The following is a 17,732-nucleotide window of genomic DNA, read 5'->3' as shown; positions in this document are numbered from 1 at the left end:
GCAAAGCAAAGAGACTTACTCCGGGGGTAGCATCTTCCCAGGGTCGCAGACCATTCCGTGGTGGGGTGCCACAGGCAGGACGGGAGCTGGAGCAGGCTGTGGGATTTCAGAAGCTGGTAATATTTCTCCAGAGGGAGCCCTTTCTTAGCCTTGAAATCTTCTCCTTCAGACTGGGAAGAGAATATTGTATTCAGCCTCGTGAAATACATCTTTGAACGATAAATCCAGCACTTTTACGCTTTCTTATTCAGGACAAGGGTAAGAGCTTTGAAAACTTCCCAGCAGCCCTGTTCCTTCCCTTAGACCCCTGAACAACACACTGCTCTGCAGAAACCAGCCACGTACCGAGCCCTTAGGCCTATAAATATTTCAGAACAACTTTTTTGCAGCCCTCGTTGACCCTACCCAGAGAGACCATAAAGAGTTCGCAGCCCTGGCTCGCCCCAGCTGCAGGACCCTGCAAAGTCACTTTGTCCCCTCTCACATCCCACCTGGAAGAGGACAGGAACAGTGTCACCTTTGTGTTGGTCTCTTGCTCTATGTGTGGTCACCCCTGCCCTAGGGGCCCGAGAGACCTTCTTTGGCAGATTTTCAGAGGTTTGGGGTTTGATGTGCCAGTTACCATTCAATGTCCCGAAGCTCTGTTACTTTGTTGGTGTTTATCTCTGGTGCTGCAGCATGTCCCTCCTCCAGGTCAGTTAAAACAGCTTTTTCTTTTAAATGTGTAAATGTAACTCCAAGTAACCAGTTTCCCTATCTCCTCAGGTCAAGGTTCAGTATACAACTTGTGTGGGAGAAATTCTGGTTAAGGAGAAAAAAGAAGTAACTGGGTGAATGCCGCACCCACCACAGGGCAGCTCAAGACTGAAGATAAGCGTATCCCTTAATCATGGCAATGATTATTGCAACCTTCTGATGCCCACTGGGAATGAAACACTGCCTTAGATGGGCTTTCGAGATAGGATTTCACAAAGAAGAGGAAGCCCAAATGGCAAAACGATGCAGGGAAGTGCTAAAACAAACAAACCAACCCCACAAATTAAAACCCAAACCCTTCCCTGACCATTATCTGGTTTTAAACCCAGAGTTTTAGCAATTGCAGCTTTTCATGGTCACTCCAATTTTGGCTCTGGGAGAAATTCTTGTCTGGAAATTTTGACATCCCAGCCTGCTCCTTGGCAATGCACAGACAGCCTAAACAACATGGTGATACTTGTCTCAGGCTGCTCAGTCAACAGCAGTGAGAAGACAAACCTCTTATACCCTCCGAGAGAGACGAGACCAAAGCCCATCTCCATTGTTGTAGGGGTAAATGGTGTCACAGACAAGCCAAAAGACTCTCCCAGCTCACGCCCTGTGCTTGTAGGTGAGAATTCATGGCCTTTTGCTAGACATCTTGTTCACATGGGGATGGTGTTTTGGAGAAAATAATTGATGAGAGGAGCAGCTTCAAGACCGGCTCCACTCAAGCCCGAGCTGAGAGGAAACTCAGAGTACAAGCTACTTGGGATGTCTCAACCACCTTCAGCTCACTGCCTTTCCTTTTCTAGGACTGGCTTTAGACTTTGAGGCAGGCTTGCATAGGAATTTTTACATTATATAGTCTGGACTTTATCAGACAAATAGAACATTTTATCATCCAGGTTATCTTTCTGGTAGCACTTGCCAGCAAAGGATGCTGAGCCCTTGCAAAGAAACCAACAGTCTCAAATAATTTCCAAGAACCACAGGCAACACAGACAAAAAGCTTGTCTGCATGAGAGAGCTGCTTCTGATGGATGGGCACGTGATCTTAAGCAGGGTAGCTATCCTTGAAAAGTCTTCACCCCGATGGTCTTCTGTTGAAGGATGCACTAAAACATGAGAAATCACCAAGCTAATCAGGAGACAGTAATCCTCTTCTGACTGCTGGTATCTGTTCGGTGTGAGGCATTGCAACGGGCCTGTCCAACGGCTTCTGCCAGTACAACACTGGTCAAGGTGCAAAGCAAAAGCCTCAGCCCAAACCCCTCCCGCACCTGCAAGCCCCACGCTGGCAGAGGTGTGGGTGGCAGGTTCGCTGCATGAAGATTAAGGTGGTGGTGTGGCTCGCTGGAAAGCTGACAGTTCTTTCTTGCTTCGTTAGAAAGACTTTCTGAACTAGATCTCTGAGGTGACTCACAGCACAGCAAAATGTGTGAAAATCACCTTCTGTCTCCTTTTCTTTCTCTGTGTTTTATGTCTTCAGCTTCAGGTATGACTTCCCCAAGCATCCACCTTCGTTTGATGCAGTTGGAATCTGGTGACATGACTCAAATGCAATGTTGATTTTTAAGCAAGATTATGTAAATCCAGTATGTTCAGTCACTGTAGTCCTGGGAATTCCCTTATCAGCAATATAATCATTGAGAATTAATTCCTCCAGTCTGTGAGACAGTGTCAGGGAAGGAATAAGGGCTGGGCTAATCACCAGACATATCCCAGCCAGGAATTCCTCGTGCATGACAAGGAATCAGCAGGTGAAGTGTTTGTACCACAGAGATTTCCACTGCAATGACCCTGCTTCTCAAAGGGTGCACCAGGCATTGCACAAAGCATTAAAGCCAATGTGAAGGAAAATCTAGTTTCTTCTGTTGCCACGTAGGGATCCTAGTCTAGTTTGGTGTCTGCCCTTGAGCTGATTTAGAGATAAAGCATCACAATTTTCTGTCAAAGAGCTGCTCTGTGGTCGTAGCCCTGACTATTAGTTCTTGTGTTTCCCTTTTGCTCTGTAACAAGAACTTGTTGCCTGGCATTACACTTAGGAGTAAAGTCCTTGGATGGTGGCCTGACTAATTTGGTTTCAAAATGAGACATGGGGGAATGATGCTTCCAGTACCTGTATTATGTCCTTGCATCTTTCTTACTAATTATCTTCACAATCACAACTCACAAGTGACTACTTAGTTTTCCTTTGGATATAATTTAGCTTTATTTATTGTTTTTGTTGGTATTATTATTCATAAAATGAATTATCAAGGTAACCTGGCTGATGGCATTTGGTAATGACTTCTGCAAATCACAAAGAAAAATCTACCTTCCAAACTGAGGCAGAAGCAAAAGCAGGGCAAGGTGATGATGAACTTTAAAGAATAGGTGTCCTTTCAAGTCAAAGATTCATTCCAGATTGAGATTATAAGGCAGTAAATAATGCAGCTGAGCCTTTGACAACAAGAAGCAAATTTACCCTGTTGCAAATGTACTAATCACTAGCCTAGTGACTTGCATTATTAGCTGAGAACAATTATTTTCTCCAGGAAAAGTACAGACTTTCAAAGGAGATAACATCTTAAATCACAGCAAATTTTAATTTAAATTCTAAGTACAGGAATGCACATAATACCCTGTCTCTCTGTTATCTGGCTGGGATGGTGTCATTATAGTGCTGTAAAGACAGCCCCAATCATTGAACTAAATACCTGCAGCCTAACACTTTGCAATTTCATTTTCTCCTTGTCAGACTGTGTAATTGATATTTGTACTGGAGGTAACAAAACAGAAAATGTGAAGGTGTTGATAACTGTGCCATTACTGTCTTTTAAAGTGCCTGAGAGGTGGTGAGGACCAGACGACAGTGAGGAACCGGTACCGTTATACCAGAATATAAACCCATTCACATGGCCTAAGCCTGTAGTCAGTGCCTGCTTGGACTGGGATAGCCTTGACCTGATACTGCCTTGCCACAACGTTTCACACGATCACTTCTGCTAGCAGAAAGCCCAGTCCTGCAAAGAGCCAAGTCCACTGACTTCTGCAAGGTATCAGCTTGCTGCAGGACGCGACTGGGGATCTGGAGTTTCAGTCACTGGCAAGTGGCAAGAAACTGGGCTTTCCATGCAAACATCCCAGTTTAAGATGCTTCTGCAGGGACAGATGGAGGAAGATGAAATGTTTGCCATTGACTTGCTGTCTATCCTCTGCGATTCTTGGTGTCTCAAGGACTGACGGCTCCCATCTACAGTCATATCTGGGGAAGCAACTGATTCTGTTCCCCTCGTCCCCAGCTCAAGGACAGGGTAATGGGATCTGTTTCATGGGCTTTTTTGCTGAGCATGAAGCCACCAGGTGAATAAGAGTGATTTTTCTGCCTCTGTGGGAGTTTGTTTCCTATACCAAATGCCTTGGGTTCAGTAAAAGCACTGCTATAGAAAATTGCTTAAAAGTGTCAAACTGTGGTGAGGGTCAGGTAATTGCAAAACATTTCTCTGAAGAAGATTCCCAGAGGCAGCTCAGGAAGATTTTCACAAACGCACATCTGAAATTACACAAGCTACAAACCGCACTCAAGACACTCAATTAAATTCACATTTTACTCCCAACACTAAACACAAAGATAAATTAGCTAGATGAGCACATTCAGACGATTCCTGAATCTTCGTTGACTCCTCCAAGTGCCCTACCTCATGAACTGAAGTTTATTGTCCATTAATGGTACATGTTGCAATTGGAAGAGAAAAAATATGTCTTAAAGTCAGCACTCTGTGACTAGTCAGACCCCAGGAATTTCCTGTCCAGAGTTTGTGTGTCCGGAGGAACACAGAAAGCTGTCAGAAAGGCAGGCGAGGAAAGACACGGGTTTAGAAGTGATTCCCAACAGACATATGTGCAAGAGGTACCTGGTTCATTGAACACCTGGCTGCAATGGGCTGGAGACACAAGGACAAGATGTAAACACAGATGACAGGTGTCCGGATTAAAAAGGTGACATTCTGGCACCACAGAGTTCAAATTCCTCAAATGTTCATATGATAGAACTGAATCTAATTTTCTTGAGTTTGTCTGTGTTTCTGCAGTTTGCAGCAGAAAACCCTCAGGGCTCAGGTCTTCAAGACACTGCACTGACGCAACTCCAGAAAACTTGGGTCAATTCAGTGGAGTGCGTTGCGAGATCTGTATTGATTATTCCTGTCTTTCCTCTTTTACCACCCTGGTGCTATCGATGTCCATGCCTGGAGAGTGTTGAGCAGATGTCTAAGCAGGTCTTTTCTGAGAAGTCAGCTGTAACATGGACCATTCTCCCACTCGGGAGCTGATGTCAAACCAGAGGCAGTACCTCTCTGCAGACTGCTGCCTTTCCAGGTGCTGCAGCAAGGTTTTCCTTGGCCATCATAGCCCTAAGGCTACGTAAATGCCCAAAGACCTAATCTTCTCCACTGCTTTCTGATCCTTTTCACATTTTGCTTTCAAGTTTGTGCAACAGAAAGTGCAATAGGGCTGATGAGCTGTGGAGATGCAGATGGCCTGCAGAGGTGACCCTAAGTCTGAAGCCTTTGAAAACAAGGACTTTCATGTTGAAATTACTCATCTGGAAACAAAACAAAAGAAAATGCCACCACCACCACCCCCTTCAAACGTGAATAATTTGTTGAGAGCATCTTCCGGGGTGATAGATAATTGCTACCCATTCCGCCTCCAAAGCAGCTCAAATCAGCCCGGTGACATTTGTCACAAATGGAGGCAGTTATTAATAGGCTGCATACTTTTAAGACTTCTTTACAATGCAAATTGCTTCTTACTGAGCCACCTTTATCCCAGCTTTTGGGCCATTTTATCCATATATCCCTGACACCTTGCTCCTCAGTGGTGTCTGAATATCCTTAGCAGAAAGAGGAGTGAAAGCCCAGCTGACACCGTAGCTTGGAGCAGCACCAGGAGTTCTGGATGTTCCAGCAGGGATGTAGGAGACTGCTCCAGCAAGGATTCAAAGGCCCTGGTGCCTCTTTATTGGTAAAACAATTATCCAGAATAAGTCCCAGAATATGTCCAATATACTTATCATCCAGTGCTCGATAACACTGGAGGAGAACACGAGGCTTGTGCCCATCCGCTTGGAAACAGTGCTTGAATCAGAAGTTTATTTGGATTTCAGAGATGCTTTGGCAAATGTAGGGTGGGGATTGCCTTGCCTTCTTTTCAGCATTACATGAAATGTATATTTTTGGCACTTCAATTCAGAACTGATTTTTCAGGAATTTCCTGGCTTTAAGCCTCTCAGTTTGAAAAATAATCAGTAAAACATTAAGAAAGGCTGAGGGAAGGTAGCAGGGATGGGGACAGCTGTGAGCTGTTGCTGATGTCCCATGTTGATTGCTCAGTGTCAGGAAGAAAAACAGATAGGAGAAAGCAAATACAGTGCAGCCTCCAAACAAAATATGTAAATGCAAATCAGCGTATAATAGTAGCAGTGACCCAGGGGCAAGCACTTGCTGGAGAGCAGCGGCTTTCAGACTCTCAGATGAGATTTGAAATTGAAGACCTGAGCTCGTCTTGTCAATAATGGATTAATGAAATTAATAGACACACTGTGTGTATTATGGGAAGATGTCAGAAAAGTAAGTACTGAAATCCTGGCTGTATTTTTGTGTGCAGCACAGTATACAGAGTTGCTCTAAGAACCGAGCTTTTGTTTCATTGAAAACACACCCACACACTGAAAAATGCCCCTGTATTTATACGCAGATGAAATTAGACTTACTGCAGTATGTATATTATATAAACAGACGCTGGTAGCTCTTGCAGTCAGATGTGATTTAGAAATACAGATTACTGTTATTATTAATAACTACGATCATGACCAGCTGGGGTTTATAACCCAGGACATGCTAGTCCTGGCAGTCTATTACTAATGTATGTGTCCTGATCGTTATCGTATAAACCAGCCAACCAAAGTGCTATACCGCATGTAGGAAATCATCCCCTCCGCGCTGCTAAGTGAACTGAACGCATAGGTACCATTAGTCCTCCATTATGTACTCTTCCAAGTACAATTAAGTGCAGACAGGGTCTAAAACTGGGGCCTGTTGTTTTTCCCAAGTGCGTGATGTAGGTGGAGTTGGCCTATTATGCCCATTTCTGTTCTTGTGGGTTTTTTAAAAAAAAATGCTAAATGGTCTCATTAAAACCTCATAGAGGAAATTTAGTCATCCTACTGAAATATTTTTGGGCTCTTCCAAAACCAGTAATCAGGGTCTGAAGACAGTCATCTGCCTTGCTAATGGACCACAGTTACATGTGTAATTGATTAATTAAGGAAAGAAAATCACTGCTGAGACCAAGGGAGGAATCCACAGCTTCAGCAGGCATTGAAGTGAAATAGCAGCTCCTCCTGGGCAAAGCGGCTGAGTTTGTTTCAGGTATTTTTGTCCTTTTTATACTGCTCCACCTTTTCTAGACAGGTTCTCGTTTGCTATCCCAGTGTTTGCCATGTGGGTAAAGAACAGGGAAAACAAGAAACACTCCAGCCCTCCTTTTCCAGCTGGCAGAAGGAGCAGTTTGCTGGGGTTTAGCATGTGTGTGTTTATTTCCATGTAGTCATTCACCGGCTTTGTGTGCGTGAGCAATTGTGTACATGTAAAGAGGTGACGGGGGAAACTCAAACAAACAAGCTCTTTGGCAGGCTTTGGGCGAGCAGGGTGATGTCTGCTATTCTTTGCAAGCTGTGTTGTCGTGGTTTACCTCCTGTGGAGGTTGTACCTCCTGCCTCGCTGCTTGTTTTACCAGTTCGGAGCATCACAAGCACCTCGCAGCAAAGCTGTCTTACAGGGCCCTGGCGGAGGAGAGATTTCACATGTAGGAAGAGCCAAACGCAAAGATCTCAGCAGATATTTTGAACAGGGGAAGTGGTGCAAAGCAGAGTCATCTCTGGTGAGCCCATGGTGAGCGTACTGCTAGGCAGATGAATTGCGCTCCATGGGAGCTCTTTCAGGGCATAAGATTTCTTCAAGAGTAGAAGGAAGCGGGATGCTGAGGGATGCTGCCTACAAATGTTACGGCAAGTGCTGGGGTCTTGCTGCCCCCACTTAATACCTGACCCAGGAAATTCCTTGCACTTTGAAAGGACTTTCTGGTGTTTTAGTGGTATAGGTACTAGTGGCTGCATCTAAGAGAAAAGACAATTTGGTTTAAATGTTTCCCATCACTAAATCTACTGCTTTTTTTATGGCTCTCATACACCTCTGATTCTGGGTGTGTTAGCTTGACCTTACACAGAGCTCCAGGCAAATCCAAAGATCAGGCAGAGTTTAGAGTGGGTTAGAAAGAGCCACTGAGTGATGAAAATTGATGAAGAGCCCTAAACCTAGCTACAGACAAACATCTTGAGCCCTCTAATAGTCGAGCCATTGGCTGCCCTAACAAAGCCAGTTTTTAATAGTTAGAGACCAAATGGCTCAGCTTGCTGTCATCATCTGCCAATTAGCCACCTCCCATTAGGTGTTGCCACTCCATGTGTGTGCTGGTCAATGAACTTTTGGAGAACAGGTAGTTCTTACAAATGCCACAGACAATTTTTCTTTAGATCAGGAACGGTTTTAGTTATTTTTGTTCTTGAGGATATGTAGACTGCCGGTACAGTTTTGGACTCCTTACTCCCTGTACTCTGGCGTAGACTCTCTCTTAGCCATCCCACTACGCATCCTCCAGGAGGTTATTTCTGCTGTTGCTGATGTGAACTGTTTGTGTTAGCGATGAGTTATCTCAGTTGGTCATGACAGGTCAGGAGACTAACCAAGATACTGAATGGTTTCCACTCAAATCATCTTATTAGGTGATGATTTTCAAGTGTTGGAAACCGTAGGTAAGCAGCTACAAAACAGCATCCCTAGGTTACTGTCAGATTGGGTAACATTTAAATTTAGCTTTTAGGCAGATAAAATGAAATATATGAAGTCATCTGGGTTTTATGCCAGTTGTGAGCAATTGCTATCCTGAAAACTTTAAAAGCAAAAGCAGTATTTTTGTGTGTTTATTCCTTAGATATTTTTTTTTTTTTTTTGAGAGCCAGTTGAACCTTTTCCCTCCCAGCTCCCTTGAACTTTTGCTTGTGAGTAGCAAAGATCTGAAGTCAGGTACATTTCCTTAACTGCACCTTAAGGTATTTGCCCCTAACTGCTAAGAACAACTGTAATAAGCAGCTTTTTGGAGGTCGTTTAGCTCTGCATTGCTATCCAACACCATATAAAGGTTTGACAGAGCAGTACTCATTTACGTTGAATTTTAAGCATGACATTAATTGTGTTTAACTCATCTTGGTATCAGTGGGGCTTGCAATGAGTTTTAAATGTTTCACTGAATAAGGATGGATGCAAGCAGGTGCTTGTTGTTAAGCATGCACAAAAGCACCTGACAGATTGAGGACCTAGGAGGGATAGATGGAGAGAGTTACAGAGCAGCTGGCATCTCTGCCTTCCTATCAGTGTAATTTCCATTCAGTGAGCAGGTCAAAAGGAAAGGGAGTCAGAAAAAAGAAAAACTAGTTTAAATTAAAGAAAGAATGGAGACAAAGATGTTGGTCAGGTTGTGGGCATGTTCAGAGTGACACATTGAGTCTGTCTGGCAGATCCCCTTGTATGCATGTGTCCTTTCTTTGTGAGGGGCGATCTATCTTAGGGTTATGAATGATGGCCTAATAGAAGGATCATCAGAATAAATGCAGTCTTATTCATAGTCCATAAACTAGCAGAGGAGATGCCCCTGGTCTTCTGATTTATGTCAGCCTTGAGACCAAGCCAGAAAACCTGTTATTATGGTGCAACTTTGTATGCATGTGCACGCACGTATGTGTCTGTGTATGCAAAACCCATCATTGCCAGACACAATAATGGCATTTTATTGGAAAGAAATTAAATTCCCTTGTCTTTTGGGGTTTTGATTCATCTTGGAGAGGCAAAACTGAGGGTCCTGCTGCCACCTCAACTTCACTGACTTACAATTGAAGCTCATTTTATTGTAGATTTTGTTTTCTTACGCATTCAGATGATAATATGGTTGAGAAGGGAGAGCGTACGAGTGACATCAAGAAATCCTGGATTTTCTTAAGAATTGTGTGGTTTGTCTGTTGTTTGATTTCTCTTAAACAATCTGACCTCCCTCCTGGATTTCCATTTTACATAGAAAATGAGAATAGTGATACTTCTCTACCTACCTAAGAGGCCCCATGGAATCATAGAATGGTTTGGGTTGGAAGGGACATTCGAAGACTATCTAGTCCAAACCCCCTGCCATGGGTGGGGACATCTGTCACTATATCCCATTGCTCAAAGCCCTGTCCAGCCTGACTTTGAACACTTCCAGTGACAGGGCATCCACAGCTTCTCTGAGCAATTTGTCCCCACGTGAACGTATGTGCAAGTTTGTGGTTTTCCTGTCACTCCAGGATTGTAACAGCAGCTCTGTATTGAACTGTCACTTCCCCCTTCTCTGGATGGGGATTTATTTTGCACACACAAACACATACCACTCAGTTCATGCTCTCATCTGTTGGGAATACTTGGTCTTTACATGATACCCAACCCAACTCAAAGAAATCAATTCATTCAGACTCGTGAAGACAACGATACCGCAGGAGGAAAATAAATGAGTAGCGGATGTTTAGTCTAATGGATGATGAAAAGCTAAAGTGTTTTAAAAACTAATTTATTGCCACTGAGACTAGCAATGGGATTTAGAGGCAGGAAGAACTGAAGCTCCTGAGTTAGATCATTTTCCTGCTGACACCTCCATTTTTCTGGTTGCAAGCCCAAGGTTCGTACCAGTGGGTTGAAGCGGACAGTGCCCATATGGTACAGCAAAGAGCCTGCAGGGTGGCTGCTTAAAAACAGCAGCCTGCGGAGGTCCACGTTCTGCCACTATCCAGAGACAGAATAAAGGTGGCATGAAAGTTCTTAGGACTGAAGACTAAATGAAGAGAAAACAGAGTGGAGGATAAGAAAACAATGCAGTGATAGCAGTGAGCATGACAGGCAGGGACATCTGCAAAGCAGCCTCCGCAGTCCTGATTTGCAGAGGGTAATTGTGGCAAATTTTTTAGTTCATCCTCATGCAGTTACAATCTTCTATAACAGACGTAATCTATGGTTTCCTTGGAGCTGTTCCAGCCTTCAGAGACCAGCCTGGTAGCATCTCACATGTGTTTGATACAGTGTGGGAATGTCTGTGCCTCAGAAAAAAGAGGGTCAATCCTAGGCTAAATTTTAAAGAGGTGCACTTCGCTAGCACAGAGAGACCTGCTGCACTTTTAGGAGCATTTCTGCTTTCAGATCCTCTGCAGAGGCTTTCTGGCATTACTCTGTCTCTGCAGAAGGTTTTAAAAGTGCATTAAGTACTGAACCATTTCAGTGCCTTGACCACCCTGGCTACTTTGACAAAGATTACTGATGCTTTTCTGGCCTTTGTTTAGCTCCTAGAAGAACAGACAACAGTCTCCTTTGTGGTCCTGACACTGTTCGGTGGATCTAGGGCACAGATCCACCCAAAGTCAAGTTCCACGAAGGGATTTGGCAAAAGAAGCAGGGAAACAGGTGACTGAAAGTTGGTGACTCCCATCATAATTTGATTCTTTATCCACTGCTTAAGAAATGATGCAGTTACAAAGTATTTGTATGTTGATGGTAACCATCAAAAGCAGAGATTATATGAGATACTCAAGTTTGTAATTACTTAACTGCAGTAAAATGCAGTTAAAGTGCCCAATTCCCCTCTAAGCACCTCCTCCCTTCATTGTGCCTCCCTCACTGTCCCACAGATCACAGCAAATTAACAGCTGAAAGGGTTAGATCTAATAATGTTCCAGCAAAAAAAAACCCTAACTGAAGCAGTTGGTCACGTTAACGTAGCTACCCAGGCTCAAACATGGCCTGCTGCTTACTGCAGATACAATTTTCAGTTGACCCAAGCAAACTGAAGTGCTAGGCAACATGCTTAGCTTCACTAAATGGATTTAATTGAATGATATAATTTTTTCCCTCTTCCCTTTCACTATGCCCCTCCCAAAGTCAGTATTTATAGGAATGGGTTATTATTTTGCAAGTGGGAACCAGAGAAATAGTTTTTTGAAGACGATGTCTTTTTCAAATTCATTTAACTGAGTTTTGCTTTTGTATAGAGAGGCTTGGGCTAGGAACTGTCAGTGAGCACACACAGAGGAATGTTTTTGTGTGTTCCTCTCTCCTGCGAAATGTGCAGGAGTCATTGCCGAGAGGCACTTGGGGAGAGCTGGTCCCACTGAGCTGTACTGCAGGCAGGGGGGCTTTTCCCCTCTGGGCTCACTGCTGCTCCTTTGAGGTGTGTGGCTTGGTCAAAAACTAGTCCTTAGTGATGGCTCAGAAGTAAAATGCTCACATGTCAAGAAATGCATTATTAAATTTCACTTGTCAGTTTTAAGCCTGATGCTGATGTTCCTGCCTTAAAACACTCTCTTCCTTCATGCCATTGCTTTAATCATCCTACAGTCAATTGATCTGAAACAGCACTCAGACCATTGGGGACCATAATCACTGCTGCAACACCAAAATCAATTACACTTTGCTGATTTGCCCCACTGGAGGCTTGGGTCATCTCTTCCATTTGTCCCAAACCAGGCAAGTCCCTGGGTTTCTATATCCATCCCAAATCAGCAGAGTGTTGCAGACATATGATGTCTGAGGTGTAGTGCACTCAGCGCCTTGCAAACTGAGCCCCTGGAGAAGTACATTCATCTGACAAACATAGTATTTGGTATCTGCTAAGACAGACTCACAGAACAGAACAGCCACTTGGGCAGAGAAAATATAAGAGATTGTATTCAACGTACTGTGTACAGGAGTCCCCTTTTCAGCATATATCCTATTAAATTAACTAAAAATGAGTGTTCATCAGTCTCTAAGGGAAAAAGCTGGAAGCCTTTTCTTTTCTTTTCACATCAGACACTCATCAGGCCTTTGATCTTACTGCTCGTGACTACATTGGCTTACAGAAAACGTCAGAAAACAGCTCTGATAATACAAGTTGGATTTCCAAGGGCCAAATTCTTCAGTTCCTAGGTGGGAAATTTTCAATAAAATAACAGTCAAATTCAGCAGGTCAATCCTATTCTTTTAATTCAGTCAGTGCTGTTGGGGTTGTGTGAAGACTTTAATTTCCCTGTTGCTTCTCTCCAAAAGCAGGATGAATTCAGAATCAGAGTAAAGTTATCTTATTTTTCACGCTCAAAACCTTTGGGTCTTTCTTCTTACTCCAGGCATCTTCTTCAAGAAAGCTCACACTGATGACTGCCCTATATTCTTCCATTTTTTGGCAAAAAGCTAAGGCTTTGCTTTAGGGAAAATGACTGGCCTCAAAAATCCTTTTGAAGGCTTCTCACTTCTGATGAAGAGTGACTATCTCCTCGGCCTTGATGACAAGGTTAAAGATACAGCTAGAGCCATTTGCTGTGACCGTTTGCTTATAAACGTGAACCTAAGTCCAGGTTTGGCTTTACCAAAGTGTCTCACTTTAGTGCCTCTTGTTATATGATACTATACATAATCTACTTGGAACAAAACAGATGGGTTTTGTCCTAAAATTCTGCTCTGAGATAAGCAAGCTTCACCTGTCTCAGATTCACCAGTGCTCTTTGGTGTTGAGTTGGGTGGCAGAGTCCTTCTGCAGAAAGCACCTACTTTCTTTCTCCAATTTGTATTTCCAAAATAGATTGAAAGCAAACTCCTGAACCCAGACTCTGGAGAGAAGTTTAATGCCTTGCTTGCAATCTGCATGTCCCCAGTTTGGGGAGGAAGAGTCATCACGCGTGCTTTCTGGCAGATGATGCCTCTTGCAGTTATGCCACCATAAAGGGGCCCTTCTTGTGCCTTGTGAAGCTTTTCCAAGTGATAAACAGTGCTTTCCTGTCTCTCCATATCCATCAAAACCTCTTAATGAATTTGATTGCACTCTGAAAGTGCACCCTTGCCATAGGAGTGAGTTAACGTCGAGGGGGAAAGTCAGTTTTCCACCGATTCACATCATTTTTTCATTTGTCACATTATCTCCGCAGCTTTAAAATCCCTAATGCTCTGGGTATAAGCTACTGATCAATGACGTAAACTTTCACCATTCATCTATGCACTTGTATAAAGCATGAAAAATGCACAGCAAAACCAGACCATCTACAGAGCCTCTCTGCCTTACCCTTGAGCTTCCGCGGTGACCTCCACAAGCAGCTGTACTTGGTGGGATGTCACGGGTAAGTTAACAAGTCTGAGAGATTTCAAGTGAAAGTTTATCGCAAAGCTGGGGGAAGAACACTCTACTGTCAACTCCTTCGCTCAAAGTGAGGATGATCTAGCCCAGTTTTCTTTAGGAAGTGCAATCCTGGCGATATAGCACAAGGAGGTTTGTCTCTTGAGCTGAAGGTTTGCTCTAAAGACCCCCAGAGCTTTCAAGGCAACCCTGAAATATTCCAGAGCAAATCCTCTGGCAAATGTGTATTTGCATTAGCTTTTGCAATGGCTTTTCTTCTCACCAACTTCTTGCATGCAGAAATCTATCTAAATATTTGCAGAAATCAAATCTAAGGGAATGCAAGCAACCAAAATGAACGCCTCTTCCTCCAAGGGAAGGGAGCAGCTTTCCCAGACTTCAGCCAGGAGCAATGTGTAAAAGCACACGTAACAGCCTGGGGTTTTTGCCTGCCTCCTCCAGAGTTAATACTGAGAACAATGCCCAGACTCTGAGCTACTGCAGGCCACCTTATTGCTGGGCTATGCCGGTTTTATGGGAAAAGTAAACTGAAAGGCAGTGATACTTGGTCCTCTTATCGGAAACCTCATCGTTAAACAGCCCTGTCTTGTTTAACTGCTCTAAATTATACTTCTGTTCTGTTGCACTGACTAATGGGCGCTGCGGCCATTATTTTCATTTTAAACTAGAACCAAACTTGGGTCTCCATGGATGAATAAATGAATTAATTTATTTTATTGCAGTACCCAGTCCTCGATAAAATGTCAGAGGTAAAGTGGAATTATTATTTTTTTTTAATGTTCTTGGGTAGGAATATTCTGGGCACGTGCTGTACACATGCTTCCTGGGGAAATTAATTATTGTTATTTTATTATTATTACCATTTAACACTTGTATGGTGTTTTATATCTTCAAAGCATTTTGCAAACATTTAGCTAATTAATTAAAGTGTGTTTCATGCAAATTCATTTCCATCTGGATTTACAATCGACCCTCCTTTATGGGGAAATTATGTCACATAAACTAAACTAAAAAGCCGGTTGTAGCTAGGAGCAGTAGCTTGGTGAGCAGTGGGAGGTGGGACGTAATGATGCCTCTACAGCTGTCACCCTTGGCTGGGGTCCTGGCGGCTGCGGCACTGCTCGCTGCTCTGGCCAGCCCCTAACAGCGAGGGACCCGCAGCTCATGGCCAGGGGCACACCAGCACAAGGTTTAGAGACAACGCAGCTGCCTGATTTCAGAGGAGAGTTTTGGAAGTGTTGATGGCTGCCTGTTGTCAGAAGTATTGCTCCGTCCTGTTTTCGTCGTGGGATTGACAACAGTTACTCCAGCCTCACCCCAAGTCAGAGCGATGGCAATGACATCCTCTAAACATCTCTGTCCTGGACATGAAGATAACGTTCATCACAAAGACTTTTTCACCCCTGTTGGAGTTCAATGAGGCTTGAAAGACACTGAGAGCAAGTGACTAAATGGGAACATTGCTATCGACAATGTGGCATTGGGGAACCTGTGGCTTGTTGGTTGGCCTTCTCCGGCAGCACGTGACAGGTCTGCCTCTGCCTGCCAGCCTGTCTGTCTCCCACATCAAGCTCTTAAAGGCAGAACTGTGCTCAGCCATTGGGATGAAGGGAGGAAGGACAGTCCTCGCTGCACTTGGAAATGCCTTTGCTAAGCTCACAGAGGATCAGTCCTGGTTACCTTCAGAAGAGGCTTTGCCAATGACTTTGAAATTCTCTAGAGCATTTACTAAACAACAGCATAATGCCCAGAAGCAGCAGATACAATTTAGTAAATGCAAACATGATCCTAAAATTGAGGAGCTCCTACTGTCTCAAATAGATGGGGCCAGAGCCACCACCCAACAGGCTCAGCTAAGGACACCTTCATTTCACTGGCACCCTGCTTCAGCACCAGCTGCTGGAAATTAAATATATACAATACATATATGCATATTTTATATACAGACATGTTACACGTGGAAAATAAGAGGTCTGGACAAACGTCACATCAAGAACTGTGGAGAATCAATGTGAGAATGAAATGACAGCAGGAAAAAAATCCACAGCTGGCAGAACTCAGGAATATTAAAATACATTATGACCAAAAGAAAGTTTAACAATGTAGATGATGACTAGATTTGAGTGTGGTTCTGGAGAAAACACTAAAAAAGACCCCAAAATGTCAAAACGCCAAAAAAATTAAAACTGAACACAAGATGCAAACATTTAAACAACAAGAGTAATTAAGCAGAAGAATAATTTAATGTCGCAGATGTCCCATCTTCCATGTTCTTTAAAACAAGACTGGATGCTCTAGCCGAAGTTCTGCATTAGCTGAACAGCAGTTTGTACACTCAGTTCAGCTGAACTAGATGGAGTTTAGAGGTGTCTGATGTGAGAAGCTTGATGAGACAATCTAATCCTTTGTCCTTGAGCAAAAAGCGTAGTGCAGGCACCTTTCACATAGAAACTGGTGTAAAAGCTTCCCTAGAAAGACTTTAGCGCTGGTGGGAGGTGTGCTCAGCTGACAGCGTGACAGGGCACCGCTCCAGACCAGCAGCATCTGGGGCTTCACCAGGCTTGTGCTGCATCAGTGGGCTCCAGCTCCTGTGCACAGGGGTTAAACTTGCAGGGGTGAGCATTTCTAGGGAAACAGCATTGGGAAGGGATGCTCTGGAGCAGTCAAGGAAGAGGTGAAAAGGAATATAGCTTGTACCAGTGACCGGGTGAAGATAACCCAGAGGAAGAGGAAAAGACTTCACCAAAGAGGAAAATAAAACACTTCTGGCTGTTTTTTTTTTTTTTTTTTTTTGTCAGAAAGATTTTATTAATAGTGAGATGCTGACATTCTTACAAAGACATTTTGATTGCTTTTTCCAAATCTGTATTAAGTTGGAATTTTAGCAGTCAACGGTCAGTATTTTCCAGCTGAAAATTTAAATGTTCTCTTTTAGGACTCCAATTATTTTTTTAGGTGCATGCCCAGAATTTGAAGGAAAACATAGATGTCTTTAACATTTTTCCCTCTAGTGAAAATTAATGTTCTCTTAAAAAGATAGGTTTTAATAAAAAAACTTGATTACTGTAACAATCTGTAAAGTCATGGTAACATAAAAAGCATGCTAAATTGTGTCTGTAATACTTTAAAACTATCCTGCTTCTCTCTTTGTGTCACTGCTGTTGGACAATACGGTCATACCCAGGAAAACTGACTGGTAGTAATTTAACTATTGCCCCAAGTCCATGATTCTTCACTTAAGTGAGAACAGAAACCATTTTTGACCCCTGGTACAATCAAGATAGCTGTGTTTTCCTTTACAACCTGTTAAACATGTATAAGATTTAAGAGGCAAGAACTAGGGCAAATGAGATTTCAAAACAACCAGAAGCTTATGGCTGCGTTTGCTTTTTGAATTCTATCACAGAAATTGCAATGTTATATTCTAATGCACATTTTTCCTGGAAGGGAAGAGGGGTTAGGTGAAAGTTAGCTATGAATAGGCATTTTCTGCATCATGGTTGTGTTCCAAAGGGAAGCCTCCCCCTCCTTATAATGATGCCCTTTAGCACTTTAGGTTTTATCTAAGTTGGTTTTCCACTTTGATGATCATTTCTAAATTGTTGTGTATTATTGTAATATTGGCTCTTTGCAGAATGCTTCAAGCAAGATGTTTCAAAATACAATGCATAAATACTGTTGTAACTACTACCGGTAATCTCTACCATGCCTGCAAGAAC

This window comes from Falco cherrug, chromosome 7 (genome assembly GCF_023634085.1).
Source record: "Falco cherrug isolate bFalChe1 chromosome 7, bFalChe1.pri, whole genome shotgun sequence".
In the NCBI taxonomy this organism is placed as follows: domain Eukaryota; kingdom Metazoa; phylum Chordata; class Aves; order Falconiformes; family Falconidae; genus Falco; species Falco cherrug.
The sequence above is the reverse complement of the archived record's forward strand: the minus strand, read 5'-3'. Positions refer to the sequence as shown.